At 47.9% G+C, this 17,488-nt stretch overlaps 1 pseudogene across 1 annotated transcript in view; it reads left to right on the top strand.

Annotated features, from left to right (window-relative positions):
- Nucleotides 1-17,488, top strand: part of LOC106612588 (MAP/microtubule affinity-regulating kinase 4-like) — a 64,153-nt pseudogene that overhangs the window by 14,998 nt on the left and 31,667 nt on the right. Inside the window, exons 2-3 of the transcript XR_006771147.1 lie at nt 4,412-4,609; nt 5,399-5,452. The product of XR_006771147.1 is annotated as an MAP/microtubule affinity-regulating kinase 4-like (transcript). The remainder of the gene's footprint in view (nt 1-4,411; nt 4,610-5,398; nt 5,453-17,488) is intronic.

The following is a 17,488-nucleotide window of genomic DNA, read 5'->3' as shown; positions in this document are numbered from 1 at the left end:
GGACCTTTCCTGCTGTAATGTTCTTTTCCATTAGCATATGGTCTTTACATTTCAAGGTTTTGTTTGACGCCAAGGTGAACCACACCGGCTGCAGTGGCTGTGTCTCTAGTGTTCTGAAGCCATTATCCCCAGTGGCTTCTCAGCTGTGTTGCTCATGGTTTTGGTAAAAACCCCAGTGGTACTTTACCGACTGGACTGACTGAGGAGAGTTCGTTCAGTCATGAGTCATGCTGTAGAATTCACTGGCAGGCAGCTGAGCAGACTGTCTGGGACTCCCGCAGAATAGAGCATGTTAGGTCATTGCTGCAAAATAATCTGACTTCAACCAACACAACAGGATTTGACAAACGTTCAGTAAACACTCTGGATTAACAGCAAAGCAAGTTTTATGTGAAAATGTTCTGAAATGTAACTGCTGTACAACTAAAAGTTATTGAAGAGGATTGATACTGGCAGAAGAAACTACAGTTTACCAGCTCAGACTCTGACCTCTTCACCACATAGCAAAATATCTGTCTGAATGTAGCGAGTGGCTTGGTGCAAATTAATTAAGTATCCTAATGTTGGTTCTATTGGGATAATATGTTTTGGCCATAGTCTACCAACAGTTTTGGATGCTGTCTTATTCACACTCTGTTTTTTAACCTTGTCAACCAGTCCAGGAAACTGCACAGTTGTATGACATGTGACAGTGTGGCATGTCACGTGCTCTACGGTCACAACTTCCTGTTAGATGGGTGCTAGCTAGGCTATATATCAGACATTTATGAACAGACATTCCAACTATCCACATTTGTACAAGGGACATAGATTTTGTCATTGGTAACACTTCCTATACCATCATATTTCTAGTGAGATTCTACTCTATGGACATATCCAGCCTGAAAAACTGTCATCACAGGCAGAGAGAGGAAGTCATGGGGGGAGGCCATTGTGTAAGGATGGGATGTTGTAACCTTGACCCATCCTCAACCCTCCCCACCCCATAGCACAGCCTCCTATTGTCTTGCCGCACACCAGTCATGTGATCCAATGCAAAGATAGACACAAACCACCCCCAGGCACTGTCCAGCCAGAAGTGGTTCACATTTGTCTACAGTGGTAGAGATTGCCATGTAGCCTATTAGAATGACTTATATAGGTTAGCAATCATGCTAACCTATGCTACAGGCTTTTATACATAGCTTGTAGGTTGCCATACAGAGCTAGTATTTCAAGGATGGCCTCACCCAGTGATGCACAGGAAACTGAGTGTGCCTCCAGGCTGCCATTACATGACTGGGTCATGACAACTTTCCTCTTTAGGAGGTATAGCCTTGACCCTGAAATTCTTTCTCTGTTTACCAGCTCTGTACTTCCTTTTATTTTATTTATTTAACCTTTATTTAACTATGCAAGTCAGTTAAGAACAAATTCTTATTTATAATGATGGCCTAGGAACAGTGGCTTGAGCCTTGTTCAGGGGAGAATGACAGATTTTTACCTTGTGAGCTCGGGGTTTCGATCTAGCAACCTTTCGTTACTGGCCCAATGCTCTAACCACTAGGCTACCTGCCACCCCTTTAGAAGAAGATGGTGGAGAGAGAGTGAGAGAATGGCATACTTGTTAGGTGTACTGGTGTTATCATATCCCACCTCCTGTTGTTGTAGTTATAGTTGCGTGCTATGACATAACCTGTATCTCTTTCTCTATAGTTGACTATGACTAATTATGGTTTGACCCAGCAGGACCTTCCATTTATTTCAGCTGGTTGAATGTTATTTTGTGGAACATTTGTGATTCTATGCATTCCTTATTGTTTACACTCAAACAGATCGAATCTCTCACAGTTGATTATTCTGGCTTTCACCCTCCAGGGTTCTCATGGCCCACACAGAACATTGTTGTTGCAACAAACAAGTAAAAATCACATGCATATAGTCACTTGTTTTTTCTTGATCACGTTTTTATTGTTGTGGTGTTCAGTTTCACCTCTAAGACCTGTCTGTGACCCTGCTCTGTTGAACTGCTACAACACACATTCATGTCTCTCTAGTCTTGCCCCCCAGTCTGTCTATGTATGTATCAGCGACTCCATCTCGTACCCAGCCCTCTGCCCTCAGACTTCATCCCACTATCTGAATACATTGACGTGGCAATCAGACGGAGAGAGAGAATCGATGGGCTCTCCTTGAAAGGGTCAAATGGAAAGGGGTGGGAATAGAAGAGAACCCAGATTGTGAGGTTGGCTGAAAATGAGAGAAAGATAGCAACACTAGACACAAGGGGATCGGGGTCGGGTGAGGAGAGGAGAGGGAGACTAATTGATTTGTTTTGGGGGAGGGGGCTAACTGAGGGCTTGTCACACCCAGTAAGATGGGGATGCAGGCGGGACATATGGGCTCGGTCGGAGGCGATGCCCAATAGGAGCTCTCCTCTTTCCTGTGGGAGCGAACGAGCGAGGGACACGACATGGGAACAGGTGGATGAGAGGAGTGATAAACCGGACTGCGGCAGGGCGGGGAGGGTGGGAGAGAGATGGGGAGGGGATGAAAGGGCTCTGCCAAGAGTAGTCTGATGCAGCACCAAATGCTCTGTTTCACCTGATGTGCTGATCTGGGGTTAAGGCTTATGCGCTTGCGTGTGCATTGCACATTTATGATAGTATACCGTGTGTACGTATGTGTGTGTGTGCGTGTGTTGGTGTCTCTGCGTGTGTGTTTTAAAGAAAGACCGTCTCAGTCAGGCAGCGGGATCTTTCCTGGGAGTTAGGGTGCACTATTCTGTCGGAAGGTTATACACTATGCTTTATTATACACTATGCCTTCCCTGTGCTAGCCTACACATGGCTGTGGTCTGAAGCTGGGAACTGGTGCTTAGGGCTACTGATGAGGTCGTGGGCCTCACCCAGCCTGCATCTGTCTTTTCAATCTCATCGTCTATCTCGCTGGGTGCATTCGAATAGTCATTTGAGGAAAACCGCTTTCAAATGTATTGAACAAGGGAAGGACGCTCTATCAGTCCTTACCTACCTTCTTTAGCCAAGGATGTAGAAGCAGTGTTGTTGATTAATGTTGTCATAACTCCGCCTAAATATAATGACGTGGTTTGACAGTTGAAACTAATTTTGGGACGTTCTCTGAAGTGTTGGCTTAACACGATTTAAATACCACAAAATCATCATTATCTTCATTGTAGTGAGTTCCTCAATAAATATGGATAAATACATCCTTAAAATGTTACTTCATTCATGCTTTATATTTCAGTTTAGTGACATCGGAGTGGTGACGATGGTTTGATTCATTCAAACGCTATCCTCTTTCCTCAGCGACTTTTCCTCCCCTCTTTACCTTGAACACTGAGATCTTTTAAGGTCAAGGTAAAGTCACTAGGAAAGGAAAAAGGCCATATCTTTGAAACCACCATCTCTCCTGCCCTATTCCATTAGGGGCCCCACATTTCCCTTCCCTCACCACACCTCACCTAAATTATTCAGTTGATTAAAAATAGTTTTACCTCGTCCCTCCACTTCTCCCTTCCCTCCTCCCTCTCTTTTTCTTAATTCTCCTGCATAGGCACTGTATCATAAGGTCATTATTGATACTACGTTGGGAAGTGTAATCTCTCTGAAATGACACTGTTGCTTCAGGAACACCATGCTGTGACTCTTATCCAAACTATTCTCTAAACGTCGTTAGGGATTTGAAATGATTCAACCAAATGCTGTCATAGATTGTGTTATCCAAACTCTCCGTTTATGCTTTGTTGACTTGGAACATGCTGCGCTGGGTAACCCATCGAACCAGGGCACCGTGTAAGAGGAATGTTGAGCCGCCATGTCGCTTTGGCGTGCGAACGCAGCTCGCCGTACGCTACAGTGTGGTGTCGGGCATTCCAGAGCAGATTGATTATGAGATGCTGAGTTGCACCATGCCACCTGTCTCTATTCTATGACCTCAGAGGAGCATGCATGTGAAGAATGCCAGCAATGTGGGGTGGAATGAGATTAGCTGCCTTCCTTGGCTTCCATAGGCCTCATGAGCCACCGCTAACCCATACGTGTTAATGTGTTAGCCTGTTAGCTAGCTTGGCACTGCTCAGTATTTACTGTCAGCCCAATAGCTTTCTCTAATAGCATTAACAGGTTTTTCACAACAGACCTTGATGAATTACTCATGGCCACTCAACACTCGACATTAACAATTCCATTCCACAAAGTCCTCTATAAATGTTGGCTTTGGTAGTTTCAGACGTGTAGACATTTGGGGGTTCTAGTTCACCAGAATTTCTTAGCTGATGTCTGCTTAAATTGCTTGTATGTGTTCTAGAATCATCTATTGGCAGAGAATGTGATTTCACACCATTGATGTCAAGATGCGATGCAGCTAGATGATTTTGCATTTTGTTTATGACCCCTTTCTCTTTTCCCAGCATACCTCTCTCTCTACGAGCCGCTCGGAGAAGAGCACTGGTTGGTCGAGCAGATCACTTGGAGCACGATGCCGGAACTCTATTGCCTCGTGTTCGGACGAGCAGCCGCACATCGGCAACTACCGTCTTCTCAAGACCATCGGCAAGGGCAACTTCGCCAAGGTCAAGCTGGCCAGGCACATCTTGACGGGCAAAGAGGTGAGACTGGACTGGGCTGGTGGTGTGGATGGGCTAGACTGAGGGGTGAGGCTAGACTGGACTGGGCTGGTGGTGTGGATGGGCTAGACTGAGGGGTGAGGCTGGACTGGACTGGGCTGGTGGTGTGGATGGGCTAGACTGAGGGGTGAGGCTGGACTGGACTGGGCTGGTGGTGTGGATGGGCTAGACTGAGGGGTGAGGCTGGACTGGACTGGGCTGGTGGTGTGGATGGGCTAGACTGAGGGGTGAGGCTGGGGTAGAGAAGTGGGTACTTGACTAAAGAATGGGGTTAGGCTGGTAGGAATAGTGCACATGGCCAATGAGGTTTGTAATAGGCCATTTGACAGGTTGGTTGTGGTGAGAGCATGGAACATGTTGAAGGGATGGATGGTAGTTGTAGTTTTAGAGAAACTTTTGGAAAGAACAAGACTGGGTTTGTTCTTCTTGTCTGTCATGACTTTTAAGGCCTGTGTAGTTGTAAACATAATGTAACGCTAGCCCATAAAGCCCACATTTTTAGGTGCATAATTCCACAGGGTTGTTAAAAGTTAAACCTAATGACATGGAATGGGATCATGTGGAGTGCAGTGTGTAGTGAACCATATACATTTACAGTCCTAGTCTCACTCACACTTTGACCGAGACAAACCACGCTGTCAAGCCACTTATGGGGCCTTATAGCTTGTTGGTTTGTTTTAGAGTTTGAGCTTTGGGATCTATTAAAATGCCCTTTCATATGTCACTGTTTTGATATCACTGATCGTAATGATTTGTCTCTCGACGTTTCAGGTTGCAATTAAGATCATTGACAAAAATCAGCTCAACCCGACCAGCCTACAGAAGGTGAGTGCTGTTGTGTGCATGTCATGAGAAACGGTTTGGAGATGAAAAGTCTTGTCTGGAAACGAGGCCGAAAAAGCATGTGACGTCACACAGTTTTACAAGACACAAACAGCATCAAGAAGCATCAAGAGAACCATAATCTTCATGTCATTTGAGATAGTGATGGTTAGGAGCAGAATTTATCAGCTTGAATGCAACCTTCCTAACGTCATGGTTTTAGTTTAAATATTGACTATATTATGCTGACCTGCACTCTGTCTGCGCTCTCTCCCTACACAGCTGATAACTTGCTCACCACCTAGGCTAGTATCTAGGTTAATTAACTAGGTTCAAATCAATATGCTATGACAGGAAGTGGATTCCTGTGTGCTTGTTTTGGTGGACATTTGGCCATTGAGATGGTGCAAGGATTCAACGGCCTAACCTTTGACCTCGTTCTGAGTTCTACTGGTCTAGGAGGTGTATAGTGTCTGGGATGTTTTGATGGTTTTGCTGCAGTCCTTGCCGTCCAGAATCCTTGGGGCGTCCCTACCCCATTTGAAGTTGAAATTTAAAATGGTTAAAGTTATGGTTCGGGTAAGACAGGGTTTCCCAAACTCGGTCCTCGGAACCCCAAGGGGTGCACATTTTGGTTTTTGACCTCGCACTATACAGCTGATTAAAATAATCAACTAATCATCAAGCTTTGATCATTTGAATCAGCTGTGTAGTGTTAGGGCAAAAACTAAAACGTGCACCCCATGGGGACCCGAGCACCGAGTTTGGGAAACACTGGGGTAGGGGTTAGGGTTAGGGTCATGGTTTAGGGTAGGGACGTCCCAAGGATCCCGAATAACATTAACAATTTTGCTGCAAACATACCAATGATTTCAAGGCCATTTAAAGGGGAAGTTCAGGATTTGACAACTTCCTAACCCTGAAAGTAGTCTATCTCTCAGATACAGGAGAAACTGTAATCCATTAGGGATGTAGTGATTCACATGTGGCACTTTCAGCATTCAAATGCTAAAATGGCTTGCGTGATGTTAGGCTTTATTAGTTTATTAGTTCCAAACTTCTTCCATTTAAGAATGATGGCCACTGTGTTCTTGGGGACCTTCAATGCTGCAGAAATATTTTGGTATCCTTCCCCAGATCTGTGCCTCAACACAATCCTGTCTTGGAGCTCTATGGACAATTCCTTCGACATCATAGCTTGGTTTTTGCTCTGACATGCACTGTCAACTGTGGGACCTTATATAGACAGGTGTGTGCCTTTCCAATTCATGTCCAATCAATTGAATTTACCACAGGTGGACTCCAATCAAGTTGTAGACACATCTAAACGAGTGTCAATGGAAACAGGATGCACCTGAGCTCAATTTTGAGCCTCATAGCAAAGGGTCTGAATACTTATGTAAATAAGGTGTTTCTGTTTTTTATTTTTAATACATTTGCAAACATTTCTAAAAATCTGTTTTCTCTTTGTCTTTATGGGGTATTGTGTATATATATATTAATGAGGGGGGCAAATTACTTTATAAATTTTAGAATAAGGCTGTAACGTAACAAACTGTGGAAAAAGTCAAGGGGTCTGAACACTTTCCAAATGCATTGTATATGGTAACTTTCTTAGATATACAGGATAAAGTTGATCATTTCATAACGAGGACAGCAATGACATGTGCGAGGCGCACTGCATGGCCGAAGAGGAGAAGAGAAGATCACGCCATAAAAACTTCCAAAAGGTCAAAACCATTTGATTTTGAATTGTGGGTGAAATCCAAAGATGTGCTATATTTTCATTGGCTATGTCATAGCTAATTTATAAACAATAAATATTGATACATTACTAGCTCAAACACTTAATCTGCAAAAATGACAAGTTCATTAGTGGGTGATGGTGATTTCAGAACCAAAATAGGGGGACAAAAAACTGTCTACATTGCCCCCTATAATCTGGTAGTGGGGTGGTAGATTCCTAGTCTCCTTTATGGCTCTGCTCAGGTGCCTACATAGTACATACACCATAGACATCCATCATTTACACACCACACACAAACGATCTCTCATCGCACTGAATCGTTTCAAACTAAAACATGTCGTTCCTGTATCATATCGGAGTCCATCTAGATACGTACCGAATCGTCTCCAAAGGGAAATATGCACATCCATATAATCCATAGTTCTGTTTTCTCTAAACAGCCATTTCAAACTTCAGCTAACTTCAGCCACCACTAGCTACAAATCAATGGGAGTGATGGGGCAATGATTTTGGAACATTGACAACTCCGCAATGATAATGTTTCTGTCCATATGAGAGAGAACTGTAGGACTGTGCTGCTGTATCATGTGTTGCCCCTCAGTGGAACTAAGTGGATTTCTATTTAAGCATGAAGCGATGCACATAACTGTCCAGTGTGGTCAGAGTTCATGGGAAGACGGAGCCTATGTATAGATACATTGCATAGCATAGCTGTAATAAGGTTAGCATGCTGGCCCGACTTCATATGACTGTAGTAGGCTTTCTTCAGACAAAACCAATGGAGGACAGAGACATGTATTTAATTGTGTATGAGTGCCCCTCCTCATTTTGAGGCAATTGAACAGCAGGCTTGAGCTTGGTTTGACCACACATACACAGGCTTATTCCCATTATGCGTCCCTTTGGTACCCTACACTATATAGGGAATAGGGTACCATTTGAGACGTAACCCCAGTCACCCGTCATAATCAACCCCAGTCACCCGTCATAATCAACCCCAGTCACCCGTCATAATCAACCCCAGTCACCCATCATAATCAACCCCAGTCACCCATCATAATCAACCCCAGTCACCCATCATAATCAACCCCAGTCACCCGTCATAATCAACCCCAGTCACCCGTCATAATCAACCCCAGTCACCCATCATAATCAACCCCAGTCACCCATCATAATCAACCCCAGTCACCCGTCATAATCAACCCCAGTCACCCATCATAATCAACCCCAGTCACCCATCATAATCAACCCCAGTCACCCATCATAATCAACCCCAGTCACCCGTTATAATCAACCCCAGTCACCCGTCATAATCAACCCCAGTCACCCATCATAATCAACCCCAGTCACCCGTCATAATCAACCCCAGTCACCCGTCATAATCAACCCCAGTCACCCGTCATAATCAACCCCAGGCACCCGTTATAATCAACCCCAGTCACCCATCATAATCACAACCCGTCACCCATCATAATCATACCCCGTCACCCATCATAATCAACCCCAGTCACCCATCATAATCAACCCCAGTCACCCATCATAATCAACCCCAGTCACCCATCATAATCAACTCCAGTCACCCGTCATAATCAACCCCAGTCACCCATCATAATCAACCCCAGTCACCCATCATAATCAACCCCAGTCACCCATCATAATCAACCCGTCACCCATCATAATCAACTCCAGTCACCCATCATAATCAACCCCAGTCACCCATCATAATCAACCCCAGTCACCCATCATAATCAACCCCAGTCACCCATCATAATCAACCCCAGTCACCCGTCATAATCAGTCCACTTGCTACTGAGAGGGTCAATCCATGCAGATGATGGCTCCTTTAGGGACCGCTGTAGGCTTTGTATGAGCATGGCAACGCATTCACGCCTCCGATGTGAGAATTGATGCAGATGACATCACACTCATGCTTCCCTGTTGCTAGGCGAACATGTTTTGATCAACCATCTTGTCACAGGCATCTGACGAGGTGATCTGTGTCCGGTGCACATATTTGTATCAAAGCGTCATCTGCTGACCAAACTTTAGCCTTGTGCTTCCACCCTGTCAGCACAACAGGAGCAGGCTCAATATAAAACACACTGCTATCAATTGTGGCTCTGTTTAAGGTATTATTTGTCTGCCGCTGATAAAGATATGGCTGGCACCAGCCACTGCAAATTATACTGTTCACAATTAGTTAGCTACTATTGCTTTGCAGACATCCTGTAAAGTAAACATATTCGTAGACCTTTTGTTATTGCTTGCAAGAAACTCCCATCTCAAGTTTTCAGTGATGAAGTGGCCACCATAGAGTTAAAGGGGTAATCTCGATTGGTACATCCATTTTGGACTTTGAAAGTAATGATATAGCCATTGATTCTTGGAGAATATGACTTATAAATGCCCGCTGTTCCAGGCTGCATCCCAAATGGCATCCTATTCCCTATATAGTGCACAACTTTTGTCCAGAGCCCTATGAGCCTAAATAGAGAGTAAAGTGCCATTAACGATGCACCCCTAGTGTTGAGTGGTGTCCTAGTGGGGACTGGGGATGAATGAAGGGAGGGGGACGGGGGTGGTTTGTGATCCCTGCATGCAGAGGTGCGCTGGTGGATGGATACTGCTGCAGTAGCGCAACGGCAGACAGTTGTCCTGTCAGCACTATTCTCCTCCCATTCAGGACACACTAGAACAGAGCACCAGGTGACTCTCTCTCTCTCTCTACACTGTGTCCCACACCTCCCTATCCTGCTCTCTTTTGTATTGCAACATTCCCCTCTCCCACCCTGTCTTTTTCTCGCCCGCCCTCTCTCACCCCACTCTCTCACACCCTCTCCCTCTCTATATGTCACCTAACCCACTTTATTTCCAGTTTCTGTCTATCTATCCCTCCCTCCCTTCTCTCATCACCTCTTCAGGCACTGCAGAGTAACCACAGATGTACTCTCTGGAGGCTGGGCCCCCAGAGAGTGGCAGGTGATTTAAGGGCCCAGGCTCTGTCCCCGACCAACCAAGCTGCACTGCTGCAGAACACTTGGGGTAATCTGGCTGCAGTCTGCAATCTGACAGGGACAGCAGGGCTGCAGCAGCAATGTTGGCCCACCGCCCCTCAAACTCAGTCTCCCTCTAATCCCATTAGGGGCTGCATGGGGGATCTTCAGCAGCTGATACACACTTTATTTTATATTTTTTTACCCCTTTTTTCTCCCCAATTTCGTGGTATCCAATTGGAGGTAGTTACTGTCTTGTCTCATTGCTGCAACTCCCGTACGGACTCAGGAGAGGCGAAGGTCGAGAGCCATGCGTCCTCCGAAACACAACCCAACCAAGCCGCACTGCTTCTTGACACAACGCACATCCAACCTGGAAGCCAGCCGCACCAATGTGTCGGAGGAAACACGCTGGGCCAATTGTGCGTCGCCCCATGGACCTCCCGGTTGCGGCCGGCTGCGACAGAGCCTGGGCTCTAACCCAGAATCTCTGGTGGCACAGCTAGCACTGCGATGCAGTGCCTTAGACCACTGCGCCACCCGGGAGGCCGCTGATACACACTGAGCAGGACAGACACTTGCACCCATCCTAAAACAACTGCCTGATGTATCTGAAACATCCCCCAACCACTTACTAACCCCATGCCTAACCCCATGCCTATACTACCTCCCACCACCTATGTCTCCTTCCTTCCCCACCCCTCACTCTACCTCCCACTCATTCCCAGTCCCGACCTCTGATCTATTCCACACTAGGCCCTTTAACTTTAAACCCCGTCTCTGTCATCCTTCACGTCACTTCTGTCCCTCACACCTCACCCACCCTACAGCCTCTCTGTACCCCCTATCCCCCTCATCTTCCACCTCTCTCTCTGGTCTGGATGTTGTCAAGATTTTCTGAAGCTTCGTCATTGTCAAGAGTGTGCATAAGTCTGTCTGTGAGAGCCTGTGTGAGAGTCTGTGTGTGTGTGGGGGGTAATCCTTCACCGTGTAGGGCCCCTTCAAAAGAGTGATGCTACTTTGAGAGGGGAGGTTATCCCTCTATCAGGCCCCTTCAGCCAGGAGCAGCATTCCAGACAGACGAACAATGGGGACAGCCGAGGTGGGGTCCTCCAGGGGGCCCAGGGCACTGGAGCTGGGATCCTGAGAAAGCAAGCGACCATGAGATGAGGCAGAATCAAAGAGCACAGACCGTATGTGTGTGTGTGTGTTCTAGAGAAAGGGATAAGGACGCTGCTGTTTGTTTATCAGTGGGTAGTGTGTATCATTAAGATATTAAAGGAATTAATACAGAGGGGGCAGGATATTTTCCCACACTGTTGAAGGATGATGGGAAGAGTGGTTTTCATTCTGTTCATGCAGGGGTCAGAATATGTGCAGTAATCCAGTTTCTGAGTTGCTGCCTATGTGTGCGTTCCAAATGGCACCCTATTCTCTATATAAACTCAGCAAAAAAAGAAACGTCCTCTCACTGTCAACTGCTGTCACGTCCTGGCCAGTATAAGGTTAATTGTTTTTGTAGTTTGGTCAGGACGTGGCAGAGGGTATTTGTTTTATGTGGTTCGGGGTGGTGTGTTTGTGTAAAGGGTGTTTGATTTAGTATTTCCGGGTTTTTGGTTGATGGTCTATGTGTTTGTATTCTATGGTTAGTCTGGTGTGTGTGTTTCTATGTTTGGTTAATTGGGGTTGGGACTCTCAGTTGAAGGCAGGTGTTGTCTATCTGCCTTTGATTGAGAGTCCCATATATTAGGGTGTGTTTGTGTGTGTGATTTGTGGGTGATTGTTCTGTGCTTAGCCGTGTGCCTAGTCAGACTGTTATTGTCGTTCGTTCGCTTTTTCGTGTTTGTTATTTTGTATGTTCATTTTGAGAGTAATTAAAAATCAAGATGAGCATTCACGTACCTGCTGCGTTTTGGTCTTCCATTTCCACCAACGACAACCGTGACAGAATCACCCACCACCAAAGGACCAAGCAGCAGAGGAAGGAGCAGACGGAGTTCGAGTTGGACTGGCGGGAGAAGTGGACTTGGGAGGAAGTTCTGGACGGGACCGGACCCTGGCATCAGGCTGGGGATTATCGCCGCCCGCAGTGGGAAATTGAGGCAGCCAATGCAGAGAGGCGGTGGTACGAGGCCAGAGTGGACGCGCTGAAGGAGAAGCACGAGAGGCACCCCCAAGAATTGTTTTTGGGGGGGCACACGGGTAGTTTGGCTAGGCGAAGGAAGAGCCGGAAGCCAGCTACCCGTGGTTATATGGAGGAGCGTATGGGGTGGAGAGCGTTATGTTTCGCTGAGGAGCGCACTATCTCACCCATACGCACGCACAGTCCGGTGCGAGTTATTCCAGCCCCTCGCAGGTGCCGTGCTAGGACGGGCATCCAGCCTGGTAGGAGGATGCCTGCGCAGCGCATCTGGTCGCCGGTACGCCTCCGAGGACCAGGCTACCCAACTCCCGCTCTACGCACGGCTACCATCAGGCCCCTGCACAGCCCAGTCTGCCCTGTACGAGACCCCGCTCGTACAGGGCTACTAGTTCCATCCAGCCAAGGCGGGTTGTGCAGGAGGTAAGATCTAGACCGGCTGTGCGCCTCCATAGCCCTGGGTTTCCAGCTCCTGTCTCTCGTGCGGACCCGGAAGTGCGTCCACCCAGTCCGACTCGTCCTGTTCCCGCTCCCCGCACTAAACTGCAAGTGCGTAAACCCAGCCTCGCCAGTCAACAGTCGTCAGAGCTGCCCGCCAGTCAACAGTCGTCGGAGCTGCCCGCCAGTCAACAGTCGTCGGAGCTGCCCGCCAGTCAACAGTCGTCGGAGCTGCCCGTCAGTCAACAGTCGTCGGAGCTGCCCGTCAGTCAACAGTCGTCGGAGCTGCCCGTCAGTCAACAGTCGTCGGAGCTGCCCGTCAGTCAACAGTCGTCGGAGCTGCCCGTTAGTCAACAGTCGTCGGAGCTGCCCGTCAGTCAACAGTCGTCGGAGCTGCCCGTCAGTCAACAGTCGTCGGAGCTGCCCGTCAGTCAACAGTCGTCGGAGCTGCCCGTCAGTCAACAGTCGTCGGAGCTGCCCGCCAGTCAACAGTCGCCGGAGTGGCCAGACTGCGCTGAACTGCCGGAGTGGCCAGACTGCGCTGAACTGCCGGAGTGGCCAGACTGCGCTGAACTGCCGGAGTGGCCAGACTGCCCTGAACTGCCGGAGTGGCCAGACTGCCCTGAACTGCCAGGGTGGCCAGACTGCCCTGAACTGCCGGAGTGGCCAGACTGCCCAGACTGTCCCGAGTTGCCAGACTGCCCAGACTGTCCCGAGTTGCCAGACTGTCCCGAGTTGCCAGACTGCCCAGACTGTCCCGAGTTGCCAGACTGCCCAGACTGTCCCGAGTTGCCAGACTGCCCCGAGTTGCCAGACTGTCCCGAGCTGCCAGACTGCCCAGACTGTCCCGAGCTGCCAGACTGCCCCGACAGCCTGGAACGGCCTGAGCCGGAGCCACCTCCAGAAATAGGTGGGTTGGAGAGGGGGGGTGTAGCACAGTGCCGTAGTTGACGGCAGCCACCCTCCCTTCCCTCCCTTTAGAAAAGGGGAATTGTTTTTGGTGTTGCTTGGGGTTATTTTTTGTTAAGGTGCTTCTGGGGTAGCACCTTTAAGGGGAGTACTGTCACGTCCTGGCCAGTATAAGGTTCATTGTTTTTGTAGTTTGGTCAGGACGTGGCAGAGGGTATTTGTTTTATGTGGTTCGGGGTGGTGTGTTTGTGTAAAGGGTGTTTGATTTAGTATTTCCGGTTTTTGGTTGATGGTCTATGTGTTTGTATTCTATGGTTAGTCTGGTGTGTGTGTTTCTATGTTTGGTTAATTGGGGTTGGGACTCTCAGTTGAAGGCAGGTGTTGTCTATCTGCCTTTGATTGAGAGTCCCATATATTAGGGTGTGTTTGTGTGTGTGATTTGTGGGTGATTGTTCTGTGCTTAGCCGTGTGCCTAGTCAGACTGTTATTGTCGTTCGTTCGTTTTTCGTGTTTGTTATTTTGTATGTTCATTTTGAGAGTAATTAAAAATCAAGATGAGCATTCACGTACCTGCTGCGTTTTGGTCTTCCATTTCCACCAACGACAACCGTGACAACTGCGTTTATTTTCAGCAAACTTAACGTGTAAATATGTGTATGAACATAACAAGATTCAACAACTGAGACATAAACTGAACAAGTTCCACAGACATGTGACTAACAGAAATGGAATAATGTGTCCCTGAACATAGGGGGGGTCAAAATCAAAAGTAACAGTCAGTATCTGGTGTGGCCACCAGCTGCATTAAGTACTGCAGTGCATCTCCTCCTCATGGACTGCACCAGATTTGCCATTTCTTGCTGTGAGATGTTACCCCACTCTTCCACCAAGGCACCTGCAAGTTCCCGGACATTTATGGGGAGAATGGCCCAAGCCCTCACCCTCCGATCCGACAGGTCCCAGACATGCTCAATGGGATTGAGATCCAGGCTGGCCATGACAGAACACTGACATTCCTGTCTTGCAGGAAATCACGCACAGATGAGCAGTATGGCTGGTGGCATTGTCATGTTGGAGGGTCATGTCAGGATGAGCCTGCAGAAAGGGTGCCACATGAGGGAGGAGGATGGCCATGGCAGAACACTGACATTCCTGTCTTGCAGGAAATCACGCACAGAACGAGCAGTATGGCTGGTGGCATTGTCATGTTGGAGGGTCATGTCAGGATGAGCCTGCAGGAAGGATACCAGATGAGGGAGGAGGATGTCTTCCCTGTAACACACAGCGTTGAGATTGCCTGCAATGACAACAAGCTCAGTCCGATGATGCTGTGACACACTGCCCCAGACCATGACGGACCCTCCACCTCCAAATCGATCCCGCTCCAGAGTACAGACCTCGGTGTAATGCTCATTCCTTCGACGATAAATGCCAATCCGATCATCACCCCTGGTGAGACAAAACCGCGACTCAGTGAAGAGCACTTTTTGCCAGTCCTGTCTGGTACAGCGACGGTGGGTTTGTGCCAATAGGCAACGTTGTTGCCAGTGATGTCTGGTGAGGACCTGCCTTACAACAGGCCTACAAGCCTTCAGTCCAGCCTCTCTCAGCCTATTGCGGACAGTCTGAGCACTGATGGAGGGATTGTGCGTTCCTGGTGTAACTCATCGTGTAACTGTCCCGCAGGTGTGATGTTCAGATGTACCGATCCTGTGCAGGTGTTGTTACACGTGGTCTGCCACTGCGAGGACGATCAGCTGTCCGTCCTGTCTCCCTGTAGTGCTGTCTTAGGCGTCTCACAGCATCGGACATTGCAATTTATTGCCCTGGCCACATCTGCAGTCCTCATGCCTCTTTGCAGCATGCCTAAGGCTTGTTCACGCAGATGAGCAGGGACCCTGGGACCCAACCATCTCCGGGTTGGGCATCTCCGGCGCGGCCCACGCTTGGATTGCGTCCTACCTGACAGGTCGCTCCTACCAGGTGGCGTGGCGAGAATCTGTCTCCGCACCATGCGCTCTCACCACTGGTGTCCCCCAGGGCTCTGTTCTAGGCCCTCTCCTATTCTCGCTATACACCAAGTCACTTGGCTCTGTCATATCCTCACATGGTCTCTCCTATCATTGCTATGCAGACGACACACAATTAATCTTCTCCTTTCCCCCTTCTGATAACCAGGCGGCGAATCGCATCTCTGCATGTCTGTCAGACATATCAGTGTGGATGACGGATCACCACCTCAAGCTGAACCTCGGCAAGACGGAGCTGCTCTTCCTCCCGGGGAAGGACTGCCCGTTCCATGATCTCGCCATCACGGTTGACAACTCCCTTGTGTCCTCCTCCCAGAGTGCTAAGAACCTTGGCGTGATCCTGGACAACACCCTGTCGTTCTCCACTAACATCAAGGTGGTGACCCGATCCTGTAGGTTCATGCTCTACAACATTCGCAGAGTACGACCCTGCCTCACACAGGAAGCGGCGCAGGTCCTAATCCAGGCACTTGTCATCTCCCGTCTGGATTACTGCAACTCGCTGTTGGCTGGGCTCCCTGCCTGTGCCATTAAACCCCTACAACTCATCCAGAACGCCGCAGTCCGTCTGGTGTTCAACTTTCCCAAGTTCTCTCACGTCACCCCGCTCCTCCGCTCTCTCCACTGGCTTCCAGTTGAAGCTCGCATCCGCTACAAGACCATGGTGCTTGCCTACGGACCTGTGAAGGGAACGGCACCTCCGTACCTTCAGGCTCTGATCAGGCCCTACACCCAAACAAGGGCACTGCGTTCATCCACCTCTGTCCTGCTGGCCCCCCTACCTCTGAGGAAGCACAGTTCCCGCTCAGCCCAGTCAAAACTGTTCGCTGCTCTGGCACCCCAATGGTGGAACAAGCTCCCTCACGACGCCAGGACAGCGGAGTCAATCACCACCTTCCGTAGACACCTGAAACCCCACCTCTTTAAGGAATACCTGGGATAGGATATAGTAATCCTTCTAACCCCCCCAAAAAAAAAGATATAGATGTACTATTGTAAAGTGGTTGTTCCACTTGATATCATAAGGTGAATGCACCAATTTGTAAGTCGCTCTGGATAAGAGCGTCTGCTAAATGACTTAAATGTAATGTAAATGTAATCTTTCTTTTGGTGTTTTTCAGAGTCAGTAGAAAGGCCTCTTTAGTGTCCTACGTTTTCATAACTGTGACCTTAATTGCCTACTGTCTGTAAGCTGTTAGTGTCTTAACGACCATTCCACAGCTGCATGTTCATTAATTGTTTATGCTTCATTGAACAAGCATGGGAAACAGTGTTTAAACCCTTTACAATGAAGATCTGTGAAGTTATTTGGATTTTTATGAATTATATTTGAAAGACAGGGTCCTGAAAAATGAGTTTAGCACACTACTTTAGACCAGAGCCCTATTCCCTATATAGTAAACTGCTTTAGACCAGAGCTCTATTCCCTATATAATACACTACTTTAGACCAGAACTCTATTCCGTATATAGTACACTACTTTTGACCAGAGTCCTATGGGAATAGGGTGCCATTTTGGGAGGCAGACATGGACTGTTTTGTCTTCTCTCTTTGGGATCTAATGACTGTTGTTGCTACCCTTTACAGGAAACAATTTAAGCCAGTTGCTGTAGTTATGGATAGGCATGTGACTTGGATGTGCTTTATTGCTTCTTGCCAAACAGTAAAGGTTGTACTACCTCATGCTCTGTGTTTAGATTTGACTCAGTCAGCTTCTCAGTGTTAACAGTTACATGATAGGACATTCAATCCTAAACTATGGTCAAACAAACATGAGGTGAA

Source organism: Salmo salar, chromosome ssa09, assembly GCF_905237065.1.
Source record: "Salmo salar chromosome ssa09, Ssal_v3.1, whole genome shotgun sequence".
In the NCBI taxonomy this organism is placed as follows: Eukaryota; Metazoa; Chordata; class Actinopteri; order Salmoniformes; family Salmonidae; genus Salmo; species Salmo salar.
The sequence above is the reverse complement of the archived record's forward strand: the minus strand, read 5'-3'. Positions and strand labels throughout refer to the sequence as shown.